Raw genomic sequence first — 20,838 nt, forward strand, 5'->3', positions numbered from 1 at the left:
TAAGGAACAGTTTGCCATATGGTGTTCAAGAGAATCCTGAGTTTTTCACTTTCATAATCATTTCTCAGTTCAGAAAGCGCTCTACTCAACTATTTTAGACGAGGATACTGATCCTATTGATAAACACCTCATTGATATATTGCTTATCCTGTTCATAAATGTTTTAATTATGCCTTCTTTAAGAATGCATTACTTGATTTCAACTCTTGAATGATTTTTTATCTCTATTTTGCTCTTTGTCACTCTTTTTTCCCTTTTTTATTCAAAGCATTACTTTGAAAATCTTCACAATACCACGTTTGTTAGTTTTACAATTTAAGATGACCCATTCTAATGTTCACAGAACAACACTTTTCTTTTTAAAATGTATTAAACATTTGCGTGATGAAAATTATTTTTACATGTAAGGACCAATAATAAGGTGCTGCTGAGATTTAAACTCAGGATTTCCTGTTTACGAGACAGGCGCTTTAACCACTTAGCCACAGCACCTATTTTAGTGATACAGAAGGGATCATTAATTTAGTATTGGTAATCAAATTCTGTGCCTGTGTTAAAGTGTCTTAATATGTATTCTAATGTTAAACAAGCAAGGATTCCTAATCTGTAAACAAGAATAGCTATGTTGTATTACAAAAGAACACATTTTAAACTCAATCCCATATTTTGAATAGTTCATAAATAAGTGTTTTACATATATTCATCAATATTGCTCAAATCTAGGGTTATATTTCATCTGCCTCTTGCTCATTGAAATACCTTTTTGATTTTTGCAATCACAGTATTGTTACTATAATATTGAAAACACTTTCAGTTATTATTAGGTTTAAGATGATCTGTTCAACCGAAAGATAAATCAGACTTTTCTAATTTAATTGAATCGCAGGACGAATTAATGAAAATAGTTTTTTATTTAAGAATGAGGAAAGCAAGGCACTGCTGAGATTTGAACTCAGGATCTCCTGTTTACTAGACAGGCGCTTTAACCAGCTAAGCCACAGCACCCTCTTGAAAATGCTTTAAGGAACAGTTTGTCATATGGTGTTCAAGAGAAACCTGAGTTTTTCACTTTCATAATCATTTCTCAGTTCAGAAAACGCACTACTCAAATAGTTTAGACAAGGCTACTGATCCTATTCATAAACACCTCATTGATATATTGCTTATCCTGTTCATAAATGTTTTAATTATGCCTTCTTTAAGAATGCATTACTTGAATTCAACTCTAGAATAATTTTTTATCTCTATTTTGCTCTTTGTCACTCTTTTTTCCCTTTTTCATTCAAAGCATTACTTTGAAAATCTTCACAATACCACGTTTTTTTGTTTTTCAATTTAAGATGACCCATTCTAATGTTCACAGAACAACACTTTTCTTTTTAAAATGTATTAAACATTTGCGTGCTGAAAATTATTTTTACATGTAAGGACCAATAATAAGGTGCTGCTGAGATTTGAACTCAGGATTTCCTGTTTACGAGCCAGGCACATTAACCACTTTGCCACAGCACCTAGTTTAGTGATACAAAAGGGATCATTAATATAGTATTGGTGATCAAATTCTGTGCCTGTGTTAAAGTGTCTTAATATGTATTCTAATGTTAAACAAGCAAGGATTCCTAATCTGTAAACAAGAATAGCTATGTTGTATTACAAAATAACACATTTTAAACTCAATCCCATATTTTGAATAGTTCATAAATAAGTGTTTTACATATATTCATCAATATTGCTCAAATCTAGGGTTATATTTCATCTGCCTCTTGCTCATTGAAATACCTTTTTGATTTTTGCAATCACAGTATTGTTACTATAATATTGAAAACACTTTCAGTTTTTATTAGGTTTAAGATGATCTGTTCAACCAAAAGATAAATCGAACTTTTCTAATTGAATTGAATCGCAGGACGACTTAATGAAAATAGTTTTTTATTTAAGAATGAGGAAAGAAAGGTACTGCTGAGATTTGAACTCAGGATCTCCTGTTTACTAGACAGGCGCTTTAACAAGCTAAGCCACAGAACCCTCTTGAAAATGCTTTAAGGAACAGTTCGCCATATGGTGTTCAAGAGAATCCTGAGTTTTTCACTTTCATAATCATTTCTCAGTTCAGAAAACGCTCTACTCAACTACTTTAGACGAGGATACTGATCCTATTGATAAACACCTCATTGATATATTGCTTATCCTGTTCATAAATGTTTTAATTATGCCTTCTTTAAGAATGCATTACTTGATTTCAACTCTAGAATGATTTTTTATCTCTATTTTGCGCTTTGTCACTCTTTTTTCCCTTTTTCATTCAAAACATTACTTTGAAAATCTTCACAACACCACGTTTTTTTGTTTTTCAATTTAAGATGACCCATTCTAATGTTCACAGAACAATACTTTTCTTTTTAAAACGCATTAAACATTTGCGTGATGAAAATTATTTTTACATGTAAGGACCAATAATAAGGTGCTGCTGAGATTTGAACTCAGGATTTCCTGTTTACGAGACAGGCACTTTAACCACTTTGCCACAGCACCTGTTTTAGTGATACAGAAGGGATCATTAATTTAGTATTGGTGATCAAATTATGTGCCTGTGTTAAAGTGTCTTAATATGTATTCTAATGTTAAACAAGCAAGGATTCCTAATCTGTAAACAAGAATAGCTATGTTGTATTACAAAAGAACACATTTTAAACTCAATCCCATATTTTGAATAGTTCATAAATAAGTGTTTTACATATATTCATCAATATTTCTCAAATCTGGGGTTATATTTCATCTGCCTCTTGCTCATTGAAATAGCTTTTTGATTTTGCAATCACAGTATTGTTACTATAATATTGAAAACACTTTCAGTTTTTATTTGGTTTAAGATGATCTGTTCAACCGAAAGATAAATCAGACTTTTCTAATTGAATTGAATCGCAGGACGACTTAATGAAAATAGTTTTTTATATAAGAATGAGGAAAGCAAGGCACTGCTGAGATTTTAACTCAGGATCTCCTGTTTACTAGACAGGCACTTTAACTAGCTAAGCCACAGCACCCTCTTGAAAATGCTTTAAGGAACAGTTTGTCATATGGTGTTCAAGAGAATCCTGAGTTTTTCACTTTCATAATCATTTCTCAGTTCAGAAAACGCTCTACTCAACTACTTTAGACGAGGATACTGATCCTATTCATAAACACCTCATTGATATATTGCTTATCTTGTTCATAAATGTTTTAATCATGCCTTCTTTAAGAATGCATTACTTGAATTCAACTCTAGAATGATTTTTTATCTCTATTTTGCTCTTTGTCACTCTTTTTTCCCTTTTTCATTCAAAACATTACTTTGAAAATCTTCACAACACCACGTTTTTTTGTTTTTCAATTTAAGATGACCCATTCTAATGTTCACAGAACAATACTTTTCTTTTTAAAACGCATTAAACATTTGCGTGATGAAAATTATTTTTACATGTAAGGACCAATAATAAGGTGCTGCTGAGATTTGAACTCGGGATTTCCTGTTTACGAGACAGGCACTTTAACCACTTTGCCACAGCACCTGTTTTAGTGATACAGAAGGGATCATTAATTTAGTATTGGTGATCAAATTATGTGCCTGTGTTAAAGTGTCTTAATATGTATTCTAATGTTAAACAAGCAAGGATTCCTAATCTGTAAACAAGAATAGCTATGTTGTATTACAAAAGAACACATTTTAAACTCAATCCCATATTTTGAATAGTTCATAAATAAGTGTTTTACATATATTCATCAATATTGCTCAAATCTGGGGTTATATTTCATCTGCCTCTTGCTCATTGAAATAGCTTTTTGATTTTGCAATCACAGTATTGTTACTATAATATTGAAAACACTTTCAGTTTTTATTAGGTTTAAGATGATCTGTTCAACTGAAAGATAAATCAGACTTTTCTAATTGAATTGAATCGCAGGATGACTTAATGAAAATAGTTTTTTATATAAGAATGAGGAAAGCAAGGCACTGCTGAGATTTGAACTCAGGATCTCCTGTTTACTAGACAGGCGCTTTAACCAGCTAAGTCACAGCACCCTCTTGAAAATGCTTTAAGGAACAGTTTGCCATATGGTGTTCAAGAGAATCCTGAGTTTTTCACTTTCATAATCATTTCTCAGTTCAGAAAACGCTCTACTCAACTACTTTAGACGAGGATACTGATCCTATTCATAAACACCTCATTGATATATTGCTTATCTTGTTCATAAATGTTTTAATCATGCCTTCTTTAAGAATGCATTACTTGAATTCAACTCTAGAATGATTTTTTATCTCTATTTTGCTCTTTGTCACTCTTTTTTCCCCTTTTCATTCAAAACATTACTTTGAAAATCTTCACAAAACCACGTTTTTTTGTTTTTCAATTTAAGATGACCCATTCTAATGTTCACAGAACAATACTTTTCTTTTTAAAATGTATTTAACATTTGCGGGATGAAAATTATTTTTACATGTAAGGACCAATAATAAGGTGCTGCTGAGATTTGAACTCAGGATTTTTTGTTTACGAGACAGGCGCTTTAACCACTTAGCCACTGCACCTATTTTAGTGATACAGAAGGGATCATTAATTTAGTATTGGTGATCAAATTCTGTGCCTGTGTTAAAGTGTCTTAATATATATTCTAATGTTAAACAAGCAAGGATTCCTAATCTGTAAACAAGAATAGCTATGTTGTATTACAAAAGAACACATTTTAAACTCAATCCCATATTTTGAATAGTTCATAAATAAGTGTTTTACATATATTCATCAATATTGCTCAAATCTAGGGTTATATTTCATCTGCCTCTTGCTCATTGAAATACCTTTTTGATTTTGCAATCCCAGTATTGTTACTATAATATTGAAAACACTTTCAGTTTTTATTAGGTTTAAGATGATCTGTTCAACCGAAAGATAAATCAGACTTTTCTAATTTAATTGAATCGCAGGACGAATTAATGAAAATAGTTTTTTATTTAAGAATGAGGAAAGCAAGGCACTGCTGAGATTTGAACTCAGGATCTTCTGTTTACTAGACAAGCACTTTAACCAGCTAAGCCACAGCACCCTCTTGAAAATGCTTTAAGGAACAGTTTGCCATATGGTGTTCAAGAGAATCCTGAGTTTTTCACTTTCATAATCATTTCTCAGTTCAGAAAACGCTCTACTCAACTATTTTAGACGAGGATACTGATCCTATTGATAAACACCTCATTGATATATTGCTTATCCTGTTCATAAATGTTTTAATTATGCCTTCTTTAAGAATGCATTACTTGATTTCAACTCTAGAATGATTTTTTATCTCTATTTTGCTCTTTGTCACTCTTTTTTCCCTTTTTTATTCAAAGCATTACTTTGAAAATCTTCACAATACCACGTTTGTTAGTTTTACAATTTAAGATGACCCATTCTAATGTTCACAGAACAACACTTTTCTTTTTAAAATGTATTAAACATTTGCGTGATGAAAATTATTTTTACATGTAAGGACCAATAATGAGGTGCTGCTGAGATTTAAACTCAGGATTTCCTGTTTACGAGACAGGCGCTTTAACCACTTAGCCACAGCACCTATTTTAGTGATACAGAAGGGATCATTAATTTAGTATTGGTAATCAAATTCTGTGCCTGTGTTAAAGTGTCTTAATATGTATTCTAATGTTAAACAAGCAAGGATTCCTAATCTGTAAACAAGAATAGCTATGTTGTATTACAAAAGAACACATTTTAAACTCAATCCCATATTTTGAATAGTTCATAAATAAGTGTTTTACATATATTCATCAATATTGCTCAAATCTAGGGTTATATTTAATCTGCCTCTTGCTCATTGAAATACCTTTTTGATTTTTGCAATCACAGTATTGTTACTATAATATTGAAAACACTTTCAGTTATTATTAGGTTTAAGATGATCTGTTCAACCGAAAGATAAATCAGACTTTTCTAATTTAATTGAATCGCAGGACGACTTAATAAAAATAATTTTTTATTTAAGAATGAGGAAAGCAAGGCACTGCTGAGATTTGAATTTAGGATCTCCTGTTTACTAGACAGGCGCTTTAACCAGCTAAGCCACAGCACCCTCTTGAAAATGCTTTAAGGAACAGTTTGCCATATGGTGTTCAAGAGAAACCTGAGTTTTTCACTTTCATAATCATTTCTCAGTTCAGAAAACGCACTACTCAAATAGTTTAGACAAGGCTACTGATCCTATTCATAAACACCTCATTGATATATTGCTTATCCTGTTCATAAATGTTTTAATTATGCCTTCTTTAAGAATGCATTACTTGAATTCAACTCTAGAATAATTTTTTATCTCTATTTTGCTCTTTGTCACTCTTTTTTCCCTTTTTCATTCAAAGCATTACTTTGAAAATCTTCACAATACCACGTTTTTTTGTTTTTCAATTTAAGATGACCCATTCTAATGTTCACAGAACAACACTTTTCTTTTTAAAATGTATTAAACATTTGCGTGCTGAAAATTATTTTTACATGTAAGGACCAATAATAAGGTGCTGCTGAGATTTGAACTCAGGATTTCCTGTTTATGAGCCAGGCACATTAACCACTTTGCCACAGCACCTAGTTTAGTGATACAAAAGGGATCATTAATATAGTATTGGTGATCAAATTCTGTGCCTGTGTTAAAGTGTCTTAATATGTATTCTAATGTTAAACAAGCAAGGATTCCTAATCTGTAAACAAGAATAGCTATGTTGTATTACAAAAGAACACATTTTAAACTCAATCCCATATTTTGAATAGCTCATAAATAAGTGTTTTACATATATTCATCAATATTGCTCAAATCTAGGGTTATATTTCATCTGCCTCTTGCTCATTGAAATACATTTTTGATTTTTGCAATCACAGTATTGTTACTATAATATTGAAAACACTTTCAGTTTTTATTAGGTTTAAGATGATCTGTTCAACCGAAAGATAAATCAGACTTTTCTAATTGAATTGAATCGCAGGACGACTTAATGAAAATAGTTTTTTATATAAGAATGAGGAAAGCAAGGCACTGCTGAGATTTGAACTCAGGATCTCCTGTTTACTAGACAGGCGCTTTAACTAGCTAAGCCACAGCACCCTCTTGAAAATGCTTTAAGGAACAGTTTGCCATATGGTGTTCAAGAGAATCCTGAGTTTTTCACTTTCATAATCATTTCTCAGTTCAGAAAACGCTCTACTCAACTACTTTAGACGAGGATACTGATCCTATTCATAAACACCTCATTGATATATTGCTTATCCTGTTCATAAATGTTTTAATTATGCCTTCTTTAAGAATGCATTACTTGAATTCAACTCTAGAATAATTTTTTATCTCTATTTTGCTCTTTGTCACTCTTTTTTCCCTTTTTCATTCAAAACATTACTTTGAAAATCTTCACAACACCACGTTTTTTTGTTTTTCAATTTAAGATGACCCATTCTAATGTTCACAGAACAATACTTTTCTTTTTAAAACGCATTAAACATTTGCGTGATGAAAATTATTTTTACATGTAAGGACCGATAATAAGGTGCTGCTGACATTTGAACTCAGGATTTCCTGTTTACGAGACAGGCGCTTTAACCACTTAGCAACAGCACCTATTTTAGTGATACAGAATGGATCATTAATTTAGTATTGGTGATCAAATTCTGTGCCTGTGTTAAAGTGTCTTAATATGTATTCTAATATTAAACAAGCAAGGATTCCTAATCTGTAAACAAGAATAGCTATGTTGTATTACAAAAGAACACATTTTAAACTCAATCCCATATTTTGAATAGTTCATAAATAAGTGTTTTACATATATTCATCAATATTGCTAAAATCTGGGGTTATATTTCATCTGCCTCTTGCTCATTGAAATAGCTTTTTGATTTTGCAATCACAGTATTGTTACTATAATATTGAAAACACTTTCAGTTTTTATTAGGTTTAAGATGATCTGTTCAACTGAAAGATAAATCAGACTTTTCTAATTGAATTGAATCGCAGGATGACTTAATGAAAATAGTTTTTTATATAAGAATGAGGAAAGCAAGGCACTGCTGAGATTTGAACTCAGGATCTCCTGTATACTAGACAGGCGCTTTAACCAGCTAAGTCACAGCACCCTCTTAAAAATGCTTTAAGGAACAGTTTGCCATATGTTGTTCAAGAGAATCCTTAGTTTTTCACTTTCATAATCATTTCTCAGTTCAGAAAACGCTCTACTCAACTACTTTAGACGAGGATACTGATCCTATTCATAAACACCTCATTGATATATTGCTTATCTTGTTCATAAATGTTTTAATCATGCCTTCTTTAAGAATGCATTACTTGAATTCAACTCTAGAATGATTTTTTATCTCTATTTTGCTCTTTGTCACTCTTTTTTCCCTTTTTCATTCAAAACATTACTTTGAAAATCTTCACAAAACCAAGTTTTTTTGTTTTTCAATTTAAGATGACCCATTCTAATGTTCACAGAACAATACTTTTCTTTTTAAAATGTATTTAACATTTGCTTGATGAAAATTATTTTTACATGTAAGGACCAATAATAAGGTGCTGCTGAGATTTGAACTCAGGATTTCCTGTTTACGAGACAGGCGCTTTAACCACTTAGCCACTGCACCTATTTTAGTGATACAGAAGGGATCATTAATTTAGTATTGGTGATCAAATTCTGTGCCTGTGTTAAAGTGTCTTAATATGTATTCTAATGTTAAACAAGCAAGGATTCCTAATCTGTAAACAAGAATAGCTATGTTGTATTACAAAAGAACACATTTTAAACTCAATCCCATATTTTGAATAGTTCATAAATAAGTGTTTTACATATATTCATCAATATTGCTCAAATCTAGGGTTATATTTCATCTGCCTCTTGCTCATTGAAATACCTTTTTGATTTTTGCAATCACAGTATTGTTACTATAATATTGAAAACACTTTCAGTTTTTATTAGGTTTAAGATGATCTGTTCAACTGAAAGATAAATCAGACTTTTCTAATTGAATTGAATCGCAGGACGACTTAATGAAAATAGTTTTTTATATAAGAATGAGGAAAGCAAGGCACTGCTGAGATTTGAACTCAGGATCTCCTGTTTACTAGACAGGCGCTTTAACCCCTTCGGTGCTCATGACGGAACGGTTCCGTCATGAGCGTCGGTTGAGCTGTGCTCATGACGGAACAGTTCCGTCATGACCACGCCCGCGCAAGAAACGGTCAGCACTGGGCGGGAATCGGCGCCGCGTGGAAGGGGTTAACCAGCTAAGCCACAGCACCCTCTTGAAAAAGTTTTAAGGAACAGTTTGCCATATGGTGTTCAAGAGAAACATGAGTTTTTCACTTTCATAATCATTTCTCAGTTCAGAAAACGCACTACTCAAATAGTTTAGACGAGGATACTGATCCTATTGGTAAGCACCTCATTGATATATTGCTTATCCTGTTCATAAATGTTTTAATTATGCCTTCTTTAAGAATGCATTACTTGAATTCAACTCTAGAATGATTTTTTATCTCTATTTTGCTCTTTGTCACTCTTTTTTCCCTTTTGCATTCAAAACATTACTTTGAACATCTTCACAAAACCACGTTTTTTTGTTTTTCAATTTAAGATGACCCATTCTAATGTTCACAGAACAACACTTTTCTTTTTAAAATGTATTAAACATTTGCGTGATGAAAATTATTTTTACATGTAAGGACCAATAATAAGGTGCTGCTGAGATTTGAACTCAGGATTTCCTGTTTACGAGACAGGCGCTTTAACCACTTAGCCACAGCACCTACTTTAGATATATAGAAGGGATCATTAATTTAGTATTGGTGATCAAATTCTATGCCTGTGTTAAAGTGTCTTAATTTGTATTCTAATGTTAAACAAGCAAGGATTCCTAATCTGTAAACAAGAATAGCTATGTTGTATTAAAAAAGAACACATTTTAAACTCAATCCCATATTTTGAATAGTTCATAAATAAGTGTTTTACATATATTCATCAATATTGCTCAAATCTAGGGTTATATTTCATCTGCCTCTTGCTCATTGAAATACCTTTTTGATTTTGCAATCACAGTATTGTTACTATAATATTGAAAACAATTTCAGTTTTTATTAGGTTTAAGATGATCTGTTCAACCGAAAGATAAATCAGACTTTTCTAATTTAATTGAATCGCAGGACAAATTAATGAAAATAGTTTTTTATTTAAGAATTAGGAAAGCAAGGCACTGCTGAGATTTGAACTCAGGATCTCCTGTTTACTAGACAGGCGCTTTAACCAGCTAAGCCACAGCACCCTCTTGGAAATGCTTTAAGGAACAGTTTGCCATATGGTGTTCAAGAGACTCCTGAGTTTTTCACTTTCATAATCATTTCTCAGTTCAGAAAACGCTCTACTCAACTACTTTAGACGAGGATACTGATCCTATTGATAAACACCTCATTGATATATTGCTTATCCTGTTCATAAATGTTTTAATTATGCCTTCTTTAAGAATGCATTACTTGATTTCAACTCTAGAATGATTTTTCATCTCTATTTTGCTCTTTGTCACTCTTTGTTCCGTTTTTCATTCAAAGCATTACTTTGAAAATCTTCACAATACCATGTTTTTTAGTTTTTCAATTTAAGATGACCCATTCTAATGTTCACAGAACAGCACTTTTCTTTTTAAAATGTATTAAACATTTGCGTGATGAAAATTATTTTTACATGTAAGGACCAATAATAAGGTGCTGCTGAGATTTGAACTCAGGATTTCCTATTTACGAGACAGGTGCTTTAACCACTTAGCCACAGAACCTATTTTAGTGATACAGAAGGGATCATTAATTTAGTATTGGTGATCAAATTCTGTGCCTGTGTTAAAGTGTCTTAATATGTATTCTAATGTTAAACAAGCAAGGATTCCTAATCTGTAAACAAGAATAGCTATGTTGTATTAAAAAAGAACACATTTTAAACTCAATCCCATATTTTGAATAGTTTATAAATAAGTGTTTTAAATATATTCATCAATATTGCTCAAATCTAGTGTCATATTTCATCTGCCTCTTGCTCATTGAAATACCTTTTTAATTTTGCAATCACAGTATTGTTACTATAATATTGAAAACACTTTCAGCTTTTATTAGGTTTAAGATGATCTGTTCAACCGAAAGATAAATCAGACTTTTCTAATTTAATTGAATCGCAGGACGACTTAATGAAAATATTTTTTTTATTTAAGAATGAGGAAAGCAAGGAACTGCTGAGATTTGAACTCAGGATCTCCTATTTACTAGACAGGCGCTTTAACCAGCTAAGCCACAGCACCCTCTTGAAAATGCTTTAAGGAACAGTTTGCCATATGGTGTTCAAGAGAAACCTGAGTTTTTCACTTTCATAATCATTTCTCAGTTCAGAAAATGCACTACTCAAATAGTTTAGACGAGGATACTGATCCTATTCATAAACACCTCATTGATATATTGCTTATCCTGTTCATAAATGTTTTAATTATGCCTTCTTTAAGAATGCATTACTTGAATTCAACTCTAGAATGATTTTTTATCTCTATTTTGCTCTTTGTCACTCTTTTTTCCCTTTTTCATTCAAAGCATTACTTTGAAAATCTTCACAATACCACGTTTTTTTGTTTTTCAATTTAAGATGACCCATTCTAAATTTCACAGAACAACACTTTTCTTTTTAAAATGTATTAAACATTTGCGTGATGAAAATTATTTTTACATGTAAGGACCAATAATAAGGTGCTGCTGAGATTTGAACTCAGGATTTCCTGTTTACGAGACAGGTGCTTTAACCACTTAGCCACAGCACCCTATTTTAGTGATACAGAAGGGATCATTAATTTAGTATTGGTGATCAAATTCTGTGCCTGTGTTAAAGTGTCTTAATATGTATTCTAATGTTAAACAAGCAAGGATTCCTAATCTGTAAACAAGAATAGCTATGTTGTATTACAAAAGAACACATGTTAAACTCAATCCCATATTTTGAATAGTTCATAAATAAGTGTTTTACATATATTCTTCAATATTGCTCAAATCTAGGGTTATATTTCATCTGCCTCTTGCTCATTGAAATACCATTTTGATTTTTGCAATCACAGTATTGTTACTATAATATTGAAAACACTTTCAGTTATTATTAGGTTTAAGATGATCTGTTCAACCGAAAGATAAATCAGACTTTTCTAATTTAATTGAATCGCAGGACGAATTAATGAAAATAGTTTTTTATTTAAGAATGAGGAAAGCAAGGCAATGCTGAGATTTGAACTCAGGATCTTCTGTTTACTAGACAGGCGCTTTAACCAGCTAAGCCACAGCACCCTCTTGAAAATGCTTTAAGGAACAGTTTGCCATATGGTGTTCAAGAGAAACCTGAGTTTTTCACTTTCATAATCATTTCTCAGTTCAGAAAACGCTCTACTCAACTACTTTAGACGAGTATACTGATCCTATTCATAAACACCTCATTGATATATTGCTTATCCTGTTCATAAATGTTTTAATTATGCCTTCTTTAAGAATGCATTACTTGAATTCAAATCTAGTATGATTTTTTATCTCTATTTTGCTCTTTGTCACTCTTTTTTCCCTTTTTCTTTCAAAGCATTACTTTGAAAATCTTCACAATACCACGTTTTTTTGTTTTTCAATTTAAGATGACCCATTCTAATGTTCACAGAACAACACTATTCTTTTTAAAATGTATTAAACATTTGCGTGATGAAAATTATTTTTACATGTAAGGACCAATAATAAGGTGCTGCTGAGATTTGAACTCAGGATTTCCTGTTTACGAGACAGGCGCTTTAACCACTTAGCCACAGCACCTATTTTAGTGATACAGAAGGGATCATTAATTTAGTATTGGTGATCAACTTCTGTGCCTGTGTTAAAGTGTCTTAATATGTATTCTAATGTTAAACAAGCAAGGATTCCTAATCTGTAAACAAGAATAGCTATGTTGTATTAAAAAAGAACACATTTTAAACTCAATCCCATATTTTGAATAGTTTATAAATAAGTGTTTTACATATATTCATCAATATTGCTCAAATCTAGGGTCATATTTCATCTGCCTCTTGCTCATTGAAATACCTTTTTGATTTTGCAATCACAGTATTGTTACTATAATATTGAAAACACTTTCAGTTTTTATTAGGTTTAAGATGATCTGTTCAACCGAAAGATAAATCAGACTTTTCTAATTTAATTGAATCGCAGGACGACTTAATGAAAATAATTTTTTATTTAAGAATGAGGAAAGCAAGGCACTGCTGAGATTTGAACTCAGGATCTCCTGTCTACTAGATAGGCGCTTTAACCAGCTAAGCCACAGCACCCTCTTGAAAATGCTTTAAGGAACAGTTTGCCATATGGTGTTCAAGAGAAACCTGAGTTTTTCACTTTCATAATCATTTCTCAGTTCAGAAAACGCACTACTCAAATAGTTTAGACGAGGATACTGATCCTATTCATAAACACCTCATTGATATATTGCTTATCCTGTTCATAAATGTTTTAATTATGCCTTCTTTAAGAATGCATTACTTGAATTCAAATCTAGAAGGATTTTTTATCTCTATTTTGCTCTTTGTCACTCTTTTTTCCCTTTTTCATTCAAAGCATTACTTTGAAAATCTTCACAATACCACGTTTTTTTGTTTTTCAATTTAAGATGACCCATTCTAATGTTCACAGAACAACACTTTTCTTTTTAAAATGTATTAAACATTTGCGTGATGAAAATTATTTTTACATGTAAGGACCAATAATAAGGTGCTGCTGAGATTTGAACTCAGGATTTCCTGTTTACGAGACAGGCGCTTTAACCACTTAGCCACAGCACCTATTTTAGTGATACAGAAGGGATCATTAATTTAGTATTGGTGATCAAATTCTGTGCCTGTGTTAAAGTGTCTTAATATGTATTCTAATGTTAAACAAGCAAGGATTCCTAATCTGTAAACAAGAATAGCTATGTTGTATTACAAAAGAACACATTTTAAACTCAATCCCATATTTTGAATAGTTCATAAATAAGTGTTTTACATATATTCATCAATATTGCTCAAATCTAGGGTTATATTTCATCTGCCTCTTGCTCATTGAAATACCTTTTTGATTTTTGCAATCACAGTATTGTTACTATAATATTGAAAACACTTTCAGTTTTTATTAGGTTTAAGATGATCTGTTCAACCGAAAGATAAATCAGACTTTTCTAATTTAATTGAATCGCAGGACGACTTAATGAAAATAATTTTTTATTTAAGAATGAGGAAAGCAAGGCACTGCTGAGATTTGAACTCAGGATCTCCTGTTTACTAGACAGGCGCTTTAACCCCTTCGGTGCTCATGACGGAACGGTTCCGTCATGAGCGTCGGTTGAGCTGTGCTCATGACGGAACCATTCCGTCATGACCACGCCCACGCAAGAAACGGTCAGCACTGGGCGGGAATCGGCGCCGCGTGGAAGGGGTTAACCAGCTAAGCCACAGCACCCTCTTGAAAAAGTTTTAAGGAACAGTTTGCCATATGGTGTTCAAGAGAAACATGAGTTTTTCACTTTCATAATCATTTCTCAGTTCAGAAAACGCACTACTCAAATAGTTTAGACGAGGATACTGATCCTATTGATAAGCACCTCATTGATATATTGCTTATCCTGTTCATAAATGTTTTAATTATGCCTTCTTTAAGAATGCATTACTTGAATTCAACTCTAGAATGATTTTTTATCTCTATTTTGCTCTTTGTCACTCTTTTTTCCCTTTTGCATTCAAAACATTACTTTGAAAATCTTCACAAAACCACGTTTTTTTGTTTTTCAATTTAAGATGACCCATTCTAATGTTCACAGAACAACACTTTTCTTTTTAAAATGTATTAAACATTTGCATGATGAAAATTATTTTTACATGTAAGGACCAATAATAAGGTGCTGCTGAGATTTGAACTCAGGATTTCCTGTTTACGAGACAGGCGCTTTAACCACTTAGCCACAGCACCTACTTTAGATATATAGAAGGGATCATTAATTTAGTATTGGTGATCAAATTCTATGCCTGTGTTAAAGTGTCTTAATTTGTATTCTAATGTTAAACAAGCAAGGATTCCTAATCTGTAAACAAGAATAGCTATGTTGTATTAAAAAAGAACACATTTTAAACTCAATCCCATATTTTGAATAGTTCATAAATAAGTGTTTTACATATATTCATCAATATTGCTCAAATCTAGGGTTATATTTCATCTGCCTCTTGCTCATTGAAATACCTTTTTGATTTTGCAATCACAGTATTGTTACTATAATATTGAAAACAATTTCAGTTTTTATTAGGTTTAAGATGATCTGTTCAACCGAAAGATAAATCAGACTTTTCTAATTTAATTGAATCGCAGGACAAATTAATGAAAATAGTTTTTATTTAAGAATGAGGAAAGCAAGGCACTGCTGAGATTTGAACTCAGGATCTCCTGTTTACTAGACAGGCGCTTTAACCAGCTAAGCCACAGCACCCTCTTGAAAATGCTTTAAGGAACAGTTTGCCATATGGTGTTCAAGAGACTCCTGAGTTTTTCACTTTCATAATCATTTCTCAGTTCAGAAAACGCTCTACTCAACTACTTTAGACGAGGATACTGATCCTATTGATAAACACCTCATTGATATATTGCTTATCCTGTTCATAAATGTTTTAATTATGCCTTCTTTAAGAATGCATTACTTGATTTCAACTCTAGAATGATTTTTTATCTCTCTTTTGCTCTTTTTCACTCTTTGTTCCGTTTTTCATTCAAAGCATTACTTTGAAAATCTTCACAATACCATGTTTTTTAGTTTTTCAATTTAAGATGACCCATTCTAATGTTCACAGAACAACACTTTTCTTTTTAAAATGTATTAAACATTTGCGTGATGAAAATTATTTTTACATGTAAGGACCAATAATAAGGTGCTGCTGAGATTTGAACTCAGGATTTCCTATTTACGAGACAGGTGCTTTAACCACTTAGCCACAGAACCTATTTTAGTGATACAGAAGGGATCATTAATTTAGTATTGGTGATCAAATTCTGTGCCTGTGTTAAAGTGTCTTAATATGTATTCTAATGTTAAACAAGCAAGGATTCCTAATCTGTAAACAAGAATAGCTATGTTGTATTAAAAAAGAACACATTTTAAACACAATCCCATATTTTGAATAGTTTATAAATAAGTGTTTTACATATATTCATCAATATTGCTCAAATCTAGTGTCATATTTCATCTGCCTCTTGCTCATTGAAATACCTTTTTAATTTTGCAATCACAGTATTGTTACTATAATATTGAAAACACTTTCAGCTTTTATTAGGTTTAAGATGATCTGTTCAACCGAAAGATAAATCAGACTTTTCTAATTTAATTGAATCGCAGGACGACTTAATGAAAATATTTTTTTTATTTAAGAATGAGGAAAGCAAGGCACTGCGGAGATTTGAACTCAGGATCTCCTATTTACTAGACAGGCGCTTTAACCAGCTAAGCCACAGCACCCTCTTGAAAATGCTTTAAGGAACAGTTTGCCATATGGTGTTCAAGAGAAACCTGAGTTTTTCACTTTCATAATCATTTCTCAGTTCAGAAAACGCACTACTCAAATAGTTTAGACGAGGATACTGATCCTATTCATAAACACCTCATTGATATATTGCTTATCCTGTTCATAAATGTTTTAATTATGCCTTCTTTAAGAATGCATTACTTGAATTCAACTCTAGAATGATTTTTTATCTCTATTTTGCTCTTTGTCACTCTTTTTTCCCTTTTTCATTCAAAGCATTACTTTGAAAATCTTCACAATACCACGTTTTTTTGTTTTTCAATTTAAGATGACCCATTCTAAATTTCACAGAACAACACTTTTCTTTTTAAAATGTATTAAACATTTGCGTGATGAAAATTATTTTTACATGTAAGGACCAATAATAAGGTGCTGCTGAGATTTGAACTCAGGATTTCCTGTTTACGAGACAGGTGCTTTAACCACTTAGCCACAGCACCCTATTTTAGTGATACAGAAGGGATCATTAATTTAGTATTGGTGATCAAATTCTGTGCCTGTGTTAAAGTGTCTTAATATGTATTCTAATGTTAAACAAGCAAGGATTCCTAATCTGTAAACAAGAATAGCTATGTTGTATTACAAAAAAACACATGTTAAACTCAATCCCATATTTTGAATAGTTCATAAATAAGTGTTTTACATATATTCATCAATATTGCTCAAATCTAGGGTTATATTTCATCTGCCTCTTGCTCATTGAAATACCATTTTGATTTTTGCAATCACAGTATTGTTACTATAATATTGAAAACACTTTCAGTTATTATTAGGTTTAAGATGATCTGTTCAACCGAAAGATAAATCAGACTTTTCTAATTTAATTGAATCGCAGGACGAATTAATGAAAATAGTTTTTTATTTAAGAATGAGGAAAGCAAGGCAATGCTGAGATTTGAACTCAGGATCTTCTGTTTACTAGACAGGCGCTTTAACCAGCTAAGCCACAGCACCCTCTTGAAAATGCTTTAAGGAACAGTTTGCCATATGGTGTTCAAGAGAAACCTGAGTTTTTCACTTTCATAATCATTTCTCAGTTCAGAAAACGCTCTACTCAACTACTTTAGACGAGTATACTGATCCTATTCATAAACACCTCATTGATATATTGCTTATCCTGTTCATAAATGTTTTAATTATGCCTTCTTTAAGAATGCATTACTTGAATTCAACTCTAGAATGATTTTTTATCTCTATTTTGCTCTTTGTCACTCTTTTTTCCCTTTTTCATTCAAAGCATTACTTTGAAAATCTTCACAATACCACGTTTTTTTGTTTTTCAATTTAAGATAACCCATTCTAATGTTCACAGAACAACACTATTCTTTTTAAAATGTATTAAACATTTGCGTGATGAAAATTATTTTTACATGTAAGGACCAATAATAAGGTGCTGCTGAGATTTGAACTCAGGATTTCCTGTTTACGAGACAGGCGCTTTAACCACTTAGCCACAGCACCTATTTTAGTGATACAGAAGGGATCATTAATTTAGTATTGGTGATCAACTTCTGTGCCTGTGTTAAAGTGTCTTAATATGTATTCTAATGTTAAACAAGCAAGGATTCCTAATCTGTAAACAAGAATAGCTATGTTGTATTAAAAAAGAACACATTTTAAACTCAATCCCATATTTTGAATAGTTTATAAATAAGTGTTTTACATATATTCATCAATATTGCTCAAATCTAGGGTCATATTTCATCTGCCTCTTGCTCATTGAAATACCTTTTTGATTTTCCAATCACAGTATTGTTACTATAATATTGAAAACACTTTCAGTTTTTATTAGGTTTAAGATGATCTGTTCAACCGAAAGATAAATCAGACTTTTCTAATTTAATTGAATCGCAGGACGACTTAATGAAAATAATTTTTTATTTAAGAATGAGGAAAGCAAGGCACTGCTGAGATTTGAACTCAGGATCTCCTGTCTACTAGATAGGCGCTTTAACCAGCTAAGCCACAGCACCCTCTTGAAAATGCTTTAAGGAACAGTTTGCCATATGGTGTTCAAGAGAAACCTGAGTTTTTCACTTTCATAATCATTTCTCAGTTCAGAAAACGCACTACTCAAATAGTTTAGACGAGGATACTGATCCTATTCATAAACACCTCATTGATATATTGCTTATCCTGTTCATAAATGTTTTAATTATGCCTTCTTTAAGAATGCATTACTTGAATTCAACTCTAGAATGATTTTTTATCTCTATTTTGCTCTTTGTCACTCTTTTTTCCCTTTTTCATTCAAAGCATTACTTTGAAAATCTTCACAATACCACTTTTTTTGTTTTTCAATTTAAGATGACCCATTCTAATGTTCACAGAACAACACTTTTCTTTTTAAAATGTATTAAACATTTGCGTGATGAAAATTATTTTTACATGTAAGGACCAATAATAAGGTGCTGCTGAGATTTGAACTCAGAATTTCCTGTTTACGAGACAGGCGCTTTAACCACTTAGCCACAGCATCTACTTTAGTGATACAGAAGGGATCATTAATTTAGTATTGGTGATCAACTTCTGTGCCTGTGTTAAAGTGTCTTAATATGTATTCTAATGTTAAAAAAGCAAGGATTCCTAATCTGTAAACAAGAATAGCTATGTTGTGTTAAAAAAGAACACATTTTAAACTCAATCCCATATTTTGAATAGTTCATGAATAAGTGTTTTATATATATTCATCAATATTGCTCAAATCTAGGATTATATTTCATCTGCCTCTTGCTCATTGAAATACCTTTTTGATTTTGCAATCACAGTATTGTTACTATAATATTGAAAACACTTTCAGTTTTTATTAGGTTTAAGATGATTTGTTCAACCGATAGATAAATCAGACTTTTCTAATTTAATTGAATCGCAGGACGAATTAATGAAAATAGTGTTTTATTTAAGAAAGAGGAAAGCAAGGCACTGCTGAGATTTGAACTCAGGATCTCCTGTTTACTAGACAGGCGCTTTAACCAGCTAAGCCACAGCACCCTCTTGAAAATGCTTTAAGGAACAGTTTGCCATATGGTGTTCAAGAGAAACCTGAGTTTTTCACTTTCATAATCATTTCTCAGTTCAGAAAACGCTCTACTCAACTACTTTAAACGAGGATACTGATCCTATTCATAAACACCTCATTGATATATTGCTTATCCTGTTCATAAATGTTTTAATTATGCCTTCTTTAAGAATGCATTACTTGAATTCAACTCTAGAATGATTTTTTATCTCTATTTTGCTCTTTGTCACTCTTTTTTCCCTTTTTCATTCAAAGCATTACTTTGAAAATCTTCACAATACCACGTTTTTTTGTTTTTCAATTTAAGATGACCCATTCTAATGTTCACAGAACAACACTATTCTTTTTAAAATGTATTAAACATTTGCGTGATGAAAATTATTTTTACATGTAAGGACCAATAATAAGGTGCTGCTGAGATTTGAACTCAGGATTTCCTGTTTACGAGACAGGCGCTTTAACCACTTAGCCACAGCACCTATTTTAGTGATACAGAAGGGATCATTAATTTAGTATTGGTGATCAAATTCTGTGCCTGTGTTAAAGTGTCTTAATATGTATTCTAATGTTAAACAAGCAAGGATTCCTAATCTGTAAACAAGAATAGCTATGTTGTATTACAAAAGAACACATTTTAAACTCAATCCCATATTTTGAATAGTTCATAAATAAGTGTTTTACATATATTCATCAATATTGCTCAAATCTAGGGTTATATTTCATCTGCCTCTTGCTCATTGAAATACCTTTTTGATTTTGCAATCCCAGTATTGTTACTATAATATTGAAAACACTTTCAGTTTTTATTAGGTTTAAGATGATCTGTTCAACCGAAAGATAAATCAGACTTTTCTAATTTAATTGAATCGCAGGACGAATTAATGAAAATAGTTTTTTATTTAAGAATGAGGAAAGCAAGGCACTGCTGAGATTTGAACTCAGGATCTCCTGTTTACTAGACAAGCACTTTAACCAGCTAAGCCACAGCACCCTCTTGAAAATGCTTTAAGGAACAGTTTGCCATATGGTGTTCAAGAGAATCCTGAGTTTTTCACTTTCATAATCATTTCTCAGTTCAGAAAACGCTCTACTCAACTATTTTAGACGAGGATACTGATCCTATTGATAAACACCTCATTGATATATTGCTTATCCTGTTCATAAATGTTT

General features: G+C 31.8%; 15 non-coding genes across 15 annotated transcripts; all 15 read right to left on the reverse strand.

The window, feature by feature from the left end:
* Positions 1-419: 419 nt before the first annotated feature.
* TRNAT-CGU (transfer RNA threonine (anticodon CGU)) lies at positions 420-492 on the reverse strand. The gene has a single exon. It is a non-coding gene; the product is annotated as a tRNA-Thr (tRNA).
* A 439-nt stretch (positions 493-931) lies between these two features.
* Positions 932-1,005, reverse strand: TRNAT-AGU (transfer RNA threonine (anticodon AGU)). The gene has a single exon. It is a non-coding gene; the product is annotated as a tRNA-Thr (tRNA).
* A 4,511-nt stretch (positions 1,006-5,516) lies between these two features.
* TRNAT-CGU (transfer RNA threonine (anticodon CGU)) lies at positions 5,517-5,589 on the reverse strand. Its single transcript has one exon. It is a non-coding gene; the product is annotated as a tRNA-Thr (tRNA).
* Positions 5,590-8,575: 2,986 nt separating this feature from the next.
* TRNAT-CGU (transfer RNA threonine (anticodon CGU)) lies at positions 8,576-8,648 on the reverse strand. Its single transcript has one exon. It is a non-coding gene; the product is annotated as a tRNA-Thr (tRNA).
* A 1,089-nt stretch (positions 8,649-9,737) lies between these two features.
* On the reverse strand, positions 9,738-9,810 carry TRNAT-CGU (transfer RNA threonine (anticodon CGU)). The gene has a single exon. It is a non-coding gene; the product is annotated as a tRNA-Thr (tRNA).
* Positions 9,811-10,248: 438 nt separating this feature from the next.
* TRNAT-AGU (transfer RNA threonine (anticodon AGU)) lies at positions 10,249-10,322 on the reverse strand. Its single transcript has one exon. It is a non-coding gene; the product is annotated as a tRNA-Thr (tRNA).
* A 1,454-nt stretch (positions 10,323-11,776) lies between these two features.
* TRNAT-CGU (transfer RNA threonine (anticodon CGU)) lies at positions 11,777-11,849 on the reverse strand. The gene has a single exon. It is a non-coding gene; the product is annotated as a tRNA-Thr (tRNA).
* A 948-nt stretch (positions 11,850-12,797) lies between these two features.
* On the reverse strand, positions 12,798-12,870 carry TRNAT-CGU (transfer RNA threonine (anticodon CGU)). Its single transcript has one exon. It is a non-coding gene; the product is annotated as a tRNA-Thr (tRNA).
* A 946-nt stretch (positions 12,871-13,816) lies between these two features.
* TRNAT-CGU (transfer RNA threonine (anticodon CGU)) lies at positions 13,817-13,889 on the reverse strand. Its single transcript has one exon. It is a non-coding gene; the product is annotated as a tRNA-Thr (tRNA).
* A 1,089-nt stretch (positions 13,890-14,978) lies between these two features.
* On the reverse strand, positions 14,979-15,051 carry TRNAT-CGU (transfer RNA threonine (anticodon CGU)). The gene has a single exon. It is a non-coding gene; the product is annotated as a tRNA-Thr (tRNA).
* A 437-nt stretch (positions 15,052-15,488) lies between these two features.
* TRNAT-AGU (transfer RNA threonine (anticodon AGU)) lies at positions 15,489-15,562 on the reverse strand. Its single transcript has one exon. It is a non-coding gene; the product is annotated as a tRNA-Thr (tRNA).
* A 1,454-nt stretch (positions 15,563-17,016) lies between these two features.
* Positions 17,017-17,089, reverse strand: TRNAT-CGU (transfer RNA threonine (anticodon CGU)). Its single transcript has one exon. It is a non-coding gene; the product is annotated as a tRNA-Thr (tRNA).
* A 948-nt stretch (positions 17,090-18,037) lies between these two features.
* Positions 18,038-18,110, reverse strand: TRNAT-CGU (transfer RNA threonine (anticodon CGU)). Its single transcript has one exon. It is a non-coding gene; the product is annotated as a tRNA-Thr (tRNA).
* A 1,456-nt stretch (positions 18,111-19,566) lies between these two features.
* TRNAT-AGU (transfer RNA threonine (anticodon AGU)) lies at positions 19,567-19,640 on the reverse strand. The gene has a single exon. It is a non-coding gene; the product is annotated as a tRNA-Thr (tRNA).
* Positions 19,641-20,074: 434 nt separating this feature from the next.
* TRNAT-CGU (transfer RNA threonine (anticodon CGU)) lies at positions 20,075-20,147 on the reverse strand. The gene has a single exon. It is a non-coding gene; the product is annotated as a tRNA-Thr (tRNA).
* Between the last annotated feature and the right edge of the window lie 691 nt (positions 20,148-20,838).

Source organism: Triturus cristatus, chromosome 8 (assembly GCF_964204655.1).
Source record: "Triturus cristatus chromosome 8, aTriCri1.1, whole genome shotgun sequence".
In the NCBI taxonomy this organism is placed as follows: domain Eukaryota; kingdom Metazoa; phylum Chordata; class Amphibia; order Caudata; family Salamandridae; genus Triturus; species Triturus cristatus.